This window comes from Schistocerca serialis, chromosome 3 (genome assembly GCF_023864345.2).
Source record: "Schistocerca serialis cubense isolate TAMUIC-IGC-003099 chromosome 3, iqSchSeri2.2, whole genome shotgun sequence".
NCBI lineage: Eukaryota > Metazoa > Arthropoda > Insecta > Orthoptera > Acrididae > Schistocerca > Schistocerca serialis.
Genome location: NC_064640.1, coordinates 532,025,632 through 532,032,973, shown reverse-complemented (window position 1 = coordinate 532,032,973; position 7,342 = coordinate 532,025,632). Strand labels below are relative to the sequence as shown.

Here is a 7,342-nt window from a genome sequence, read left to right as displayed (position 1 = left end):
TGTACAGTCTTCGGTTATAAGGAGATTATGTACTTACAGCTGATTGCGTTCTGTAAATATGCTGTCAGCAAAGTGATTTATTTCGAACCAGCCATAAGAAAACCACTGCTCCATCCTGAAACTTTTCCTGTTCTGGCAGACTCTCACATAGTACCTTCTTTGTTTTCACACAGTTTATGGATACTTATTTCTTGCAACTCCTTATTAAAATAAATATAATCACATATTTGTAGCACTTTCCATTGAAAAACTACATTTTCCTCTTTCAATAATTTGTCTACAAATTTGTATTGGCAACAGTAAACATGAAAAAATGGGTCAAGTATGGGAATTAGTTAAATTTCAGTCACTGTAAAAAAAAAAAAAAAAAAAGAAAACGAAAAAGGCCGTGATATACTGGAGGTAGTATGACAATTCCTGACATGTTCTCAGCTGTTTATCCTGACATAAATTAGAAGTTCCATATGTGGTTAAAAGTCACATAGCGCAATGTGCTCTTGCATATTTTATAGGTTATACACAGTATGTGTACATGTAATGAAACACTCATTGGGGAATTGCGTATCACCCAGTACTGGTATTTTGAATTTATCTGCCATTTTAGTTTTTAGAACAAGAAGTGCATTAAATACTGCTTAAACATATAGAACATGCTACGCTACATATAAATTTGTTAGATCTTGACACCTCCACAGAAACTCAGTTCCAGTTCTCAGTGCTAAGCATGTCTACCACTTCATTCCAAAGGAGTGCCAACCTCAGTTTGCAGTCACCTTCTGATAACCTGTGTGCTTCTTCCATTAGCAGCAGCTGTGCCAGTTTTTCATATGCTGATTTTCTTACTTGTCACTGTAGTCAAAGATTAAAGAATTCTTAGTCTTACTAGAATAACCTGTTAATATGATCACTTGCTAGCTGTAGCTTAGAAGTTCATCTTGTGAGTAGACTTAAGCTGATGAATGGCACTTCATCTACTGGGTCACAATTCCATGCAACCAGAGCCCCACCACTTCCATTGACCCCTCCTGTGCTATAATTTCTGTAGAGGTATGGACCAATTTAATTTACTCTACCAAATTGTCACCTTCCAGCCTAACCTATACCTTGAGCTCTGCTACAGATCAGTCCTTCACCACAACCAAATGCATACACAGTCTTGGTTGTTGTTGTTGTTGTGGTCTTCAGCCCTGAGACTGGTTTGATGCAGCTCTCCATGCTACTCTATCCTGTGCAAGCTTTTTCATCTCCCAGTACCTACTGCAACCTACATCCTTCTGAATCTGCTTAGTGTATTCATCTCTTGGTCTCCCTCTACGATTTTTACCCTCCACGCTGCCCTCCAATACTAAATTGGAGATCCCTTGATGCCTCAGAACATGTCCTACCAACCGATCCCTTCTTCTGGTCAAGTTGTGCCACAAACTTCTCTTCTCCCCAATCCTATTCAATACTTCCTCATTAGTTATGTGATCTACCCATCTAATCTTCAGCATTCTTCTGTAGCACCACATTTCGAAAGCTTCTATTCTCTTCTTGTCCAAACTATTTATTGTCCATGTTTCACTTCCATACATGGCTACACTCCTTACGAATACTTTCAGAAATGACTTCCTGACACTTAAATCAATACTGGATGTTAACAAATTTCTCTTCTGCAGAAACGCTTTCCTTGCCATTGCCAGCCTACATTTTATATCCTCTCTACTTCGACCATCATCAGTTATTTTGCTCCCCAAATAGCAAAACTCCTTTACTACTTTAAGTGCCTCATTTCCTAATCTAATTCCCTCAGCATCACCCGACTTAATTAGACTACATTCCATTATCCTTGTTTTGCTTTTGTTGATGTTCATCTTATATCCTCCTTTCAAGACACTGTTCATTCCATTCAACTGCTCTTCCAAGTCCTTTGCTGTCTCTGACAGAATTACAATGTCATCGGCGAACCTCAACGTTTTTATTTCTTCTCCATGAATTTTAATACCTACTCCAAATATTTCTTTTGTTTCCTTTACTGCTTGCTCAATATACAGATTGAACAACATCGGGGAGAGGCTACAACCCTGTCTTACTCCCTTCCCAACCACTGCTTCCGTTTCATGTCCCTTGACTCTTATAACTGCCATCTGGTTTCTGTACAAATTGTAAATAGCCTTTCGCTCCCTGTATTTTACCCCTGCCACCTTTAGAATTTGAAAGAGAGTATTCCAGTCAGCATTGTCAAAAGCTTTCTCTAAGTCTACAAATGCTAGAAATGTAGGTTTGCCTTTCCTTAATCTTTCTTCTAAGATAAGTCGTAAGGTCAGTATTGCCTCACGTGTTCCAGTGTTTCTACGGAATCCAAACTGATCTTCCCCGAGGTTGGCTTCTACTAGTTTTTCCATTCGTCTGTAAAGAATTCGTGTTAGTATTTTGCAGCTGTGACTTATTAAGCTGTTAGTTCGGTAATTTTCACATCTGTCAACACCTGCTTTCTTTGGGATTGGAATTATTATATTCCTCTTGAAGTCTGAGGGTATTTCGCCTGTTTCATACATCTTGCTCACCAGATGGTAGAGTTTTGTCAGGACTGACTCTCCCACGGCCGTCAGTAGTTCCAATGGAATATTGTCTACTCTGGGGGCCTTGTTTCGACTCAGGTCTTTCAGTGCTCTGTCAAACTCTTCACGCAGTATCATATCTCCCATTTCATATTCATCTACATCCTCTTCCATTTCCATAATATTGTCCTCAAGTACATCGCCCTTGTATAGACCCTCTATATACTCCTTCCACCTTTCTGCCTTCCCTTCTTTGCTTAGAACTGGGTTGCCATCTGAGCTCCTGATATTCATACAAGTGGTTCTCTTCTCTCCAAAGGTCTCTTTAATTTTCCTGTAGGCAGTATCTATCTAACCCCTACTGAGACAAACCTCTACATCCTTACATTTGTCCTCCAGCCATCCCTGCTTAGCCATTTTGCACTTCCTGTCGATCTCATTTTTGAGATGTTTGTATTCCTTTTTGCCTGCTTCATTTACTGCATTTTTATATTTTCTCCTTTCATCAATTAAATTCAATATTTCTTCTGTTACCCAAGGATTTCTACTAGCCCTCGTCTTTTTACCTACTTGATCCTCTGCTGCCTTCACTACTTCATCCCTCAAAGCTTCCCATTCTTCTTCTACTGTATTTATTTCCCCCATTCCTGTCAATTGCTCCCTTATGCTCTCCCTGAATCTCTGTACAACCTCTGGTTCTTTTAGTTTATCCAGGTCCCATCTCCTTAAATTCCCACCTTTTTGCAGTTTCTTCAGTTTTAATCTACAGGTCATAACCAATAGATTGTGGTCAGAGTCCACATCTGCCCCTGGAAATGTCTTACAATTTAAAACCTGGTTCCTAAATCTCTGTCTTACCATTATATAATCTATCTGATACCTTTTAGTATCTCCAGGGTTCTTCCATGTATACAACCTTCTTTCATGATTCTTAAACCAAGTGTTAGTTATGATTATGTTGTGCTCTGTGCAAAATTCGACCAGGCGGCTTCCTCTTTCATTTCTGTCCCCCAATCCATATTCACCTACTATGTTTCCTTCTCTCCCATTTCCTACACTCGAATTCCAGTCACCCATGACTATTAAATTTTCGTCTCCCTTCACAATCTGAATAATTTCTTTTATTTCATCATACATTTCTTCAATTTCTTTGTCATCTGCAGAGCTAGTTGGCATGTAAACTTGTACTACTGTAGTAGGCGTGGGCTTCTTATCTATCTTGGCCACAATAATGCGTTCACTATGCTGCTTGTAGTAGCTTACCCGCATTCCTATTTTCCTATTCATTATTAAACCTACTCCTGCATTACCCCTATTTGATTTTGTGTTTATAACCCTGTAGTCACCTGACCAGAAGTCTTGTTCCTCCTGCCACCGAACTTGTTGTGGTCTTCAGCCCTGAGACTGGTTTGATGCAGCTCTCCATGCTGCTCTATCCTGTGCAAGCTTTTTCATCTCCCAGTACCTACTGCAACCTACATCCTTCTGAATCTGCTTAGTGTATTCATCTCTTGGTCTCCCTCTACGATTTTTACCCTCCACGCTGCCCTCCAATACTAAATTGGTGATCCCTTGATGCCTCAGAACATGTCCTACCAACCGATCCCTTCTTCTGGTCAAGTTGTGCCACAAACTTCTCTTCTCCCCAATCCTATTCAATACTTCCTCATTAGTTGTGTGATCTACCCATCTAATCTTCAGCATTCTTCTGTAGCACCACATTTCGAAAGCTTCTATTCTCTTCTTGTCCAAACTACTTATCATCCATATTTCACTTCCATACATGGCTACACTCCATACGATTACTTTCAGAAATGACTTCCTGACACTTAAATCAATACTGGATGTAGTGTTCATTTATACATATAAAATAGTTGTTTACATAAACTGAGAGTTTATATATGTAAGATAATAGTTTCTGCTATGTAATTGTACAGAAATGTGCTGAAAATTGTGTGGGTAGATTGAATAACTAATGAGGTAGTACTGAACCAAGTTCCTGAGAAAAGAAAGTAATGGCACAACTTCACTAGAAATATGGGACTGATTTATTGGCCACAGCTTTAGGCATCAAGGAATCCTCAGGTCAGTTTGGTAATGGAGGGAAGTATGTTGGTTAAAAATTTTAGATGTTCTGCAGTTCACATTTTATTCCAGATCACTGAATTCTTTTTTTCTTCTATGTGGTTTGCAAGTACTTATTTACTTCAACTGAGAGGGTAGGTGGAAGATAGTGGAAGAGCAAAGAGATGCACGGTGGCAAGAATGATACTGACAGCAATCAGTTTTTTGATGGCAGTGATGCAGATCCTGTTTATGCACCAGGAAATTCATCAGATGCTGATAATACCCCTAGTGTGGCTTAACACTGTCCTACCACCAAGCTAACCTTGTAAGGTTTACACACAGCACTTGCTAAATTTGGCAGAATTCTTTAATGGTGGCAGTACATAAATAAAATTTATATTAATAAACACCTGAAAGGTGGTTACAGTCACATTTTATTTTTACTCTGTAACAATAGAAAAATTAATAATACGTTTGTTTTAGGGTAAGTATTGTTTCGACCCTACTTTTAAACATTGGGCATTAGCAGTATTTTGGCACTGCTTTATTTATCTATAAATATTTCTGTGTATTTACTTTCAGGAAGGAGCACAACTTACATTCCCTGAAGGAGAAGTAGGAAGCAGCTGATACTCTACATCAACATCTACACTCCACAGGGTTATTTTGTGTACCAGTGTTACTTCCCTCCTCTTCTGTTTCTGTTCTATATGGTTTGTCGGAAGAATGATTGCAGGTATGCCTTAGTGTGGGCTCAAATATCTCTAATTTTACCTTGAAAGTCTTTTTGTGACATATACATAGGAGCAAGCAATATGTCAGTTGACTCTTCCACGATGTACACTTCGTACACTCTCCCGACTCTAACAGTAAACTATGACGCGATGCAGAAGGCCTTTCTTGCTGCATCTGCCACTGGAGTTGGTTGAGTATCTCCATGGTGCTTCTTTGCTTACTAACTGAACCTGTGATAAAATGTGCTACCCTTCTATGGATGTCCTCTATTTCCTGTATCGGTCCTACCTGGTACAGATCTGATACTATTTGTTCAAGAATTGCCTGAATGAGTGTTAAGTAAGCTGCAATTTTTGTCAGTGGACTACATTTCATGAGGAGTCTTCCAATGAATCTCAGTCTGGTTACTGCCTTACTCACAATTAATTTTCTGTGGTTGTTCTGCTTCAAATCACACAGTACACATACCCCTAAATATTTTAACGAGCAATTTTGTAATTATACAAGGAAATTTCTCTCTGTCCATGTTGTCACAACACATTACACGGATTAATTGCCATTACCTGCACCAACCATTGATCCTTAGTGAGTTTTCATGCATTTTACTACGGTTTTCTAGCAACGCTACTTCACTGTATACAATGCCATCATAGGCAAAAAAAAAACATGAACTTCTGATATTATGCAATAGGTCTTTTATACTATCTACTATGAAAAGTATTGGTTGTACATCAAAAGTTACATTTATGTCTTAAGATTGATCTCTACTCAATACTCTACATCAACATCTACACTCCACAGGGTTACTTTGTGTACCAGTGTCACTTTGCTAGAAACAGTTCAGTCCAATCACACAGTTTGTCTTATATTCCATACACTCATTTTGTGTTCATTAGGTGCCCATGTGGAATCGCATCAAATGCCTTCTGGAAGTCCAGGAGCACAGATTCCACCAGGATGCCTGTATGTACACCTTTTGGGTTCGTGGGCAATCAGAGTGAACTGGGTTTCACACAATCATTGTTTTCAGAACGTATGTTGGTTCCCACAGAGGAGATCTTCAGTCTCCAGGAATGTCATAATACATGAGCATTAAACATGTTCTAAAATTCTACAACAGAGCAAAGTGTACCCATGGGCCTATAGCCTTTTGCATCTTTTTAACAACCCTTCTTGTAGATACGAACAACCTGTACTTTTTTCCAACTATTAGGGGTGCTTTGCTCCTTTAGAGACCAACAGTACTCTACTGCTAGCATAGGGGAAGGTTGTTTCACATATCATACCCTGTCTAGAATCAAACTGGTATCCCATCAAGTCCAGTGGTCTTATCTCTGCTGAAAGATTTCAGTCACTTATCTATCCATTGGTCACTTATTTTAATATCTGTCAGTGTGTCATTTTCACAATGATCCGAAGTAGTACTAGACTATGATCTTCCTCTGAGAAACAGTTTTGGAAAAAGACATTTAGTATTTCAACCTTTTCTGTGTTGTTTTCTCTTTCATTGTCCTCACAGTCACAGGGTGTTTTCACAGATGACTTTGATCCATTTATTGACTTAACATAACTATATATGACAGTAGTATCTGTTCCCGAAAGAACAGTTACCGTCAATGACTATGCAGCTTTGCTAGAAATGAAATGATAACTAAATGGACACCCTAGCTGCAAGCAGGCGTTGATACACTTCATTGGGGACATGTTGAAAATGTGTGCCCCGACCGGGACTCGAACCCGGGATCTCCTGCTTACATGGCAGACGCTCTATCCATCTGAGCCACCGCGGGCACAGAGGATAGTGCGTCTGCAGGGACTTATCCCTTGCACACTCCCTGTGAGATCCACATTCCCAACATGTCCACAACACTACATACGTAGTGCGCCTAATAGATGTTAACATAAGACCAGAAATTCTTAGGATTTTCTGTCAGCTTGGTAGATAGAGTTTTACGTTCATATTCATTGAATGCTTCATGCATAGTCCCCCTTATGCTAAA

General features: G+C 39.3%; 1 non-coding gene across 1 annotated transcript; it reads right to left on the bottom strand.

The window, feature by feature from the left end:
• Positions 1-7,058: 7,058 nt before the first annotated feature.
• On the bottom strand, positions 7,059-7,133 carry Trnat-ugu (transfer RNA threonine (anticodon UGU)). The gene has a single exon. It is a non-coding gene; the product is annotated as a tRNA-Thr (tRNA).
• Between the last annotated feature and the right edge of the window lie 209 nt (positions 7,134-7,342).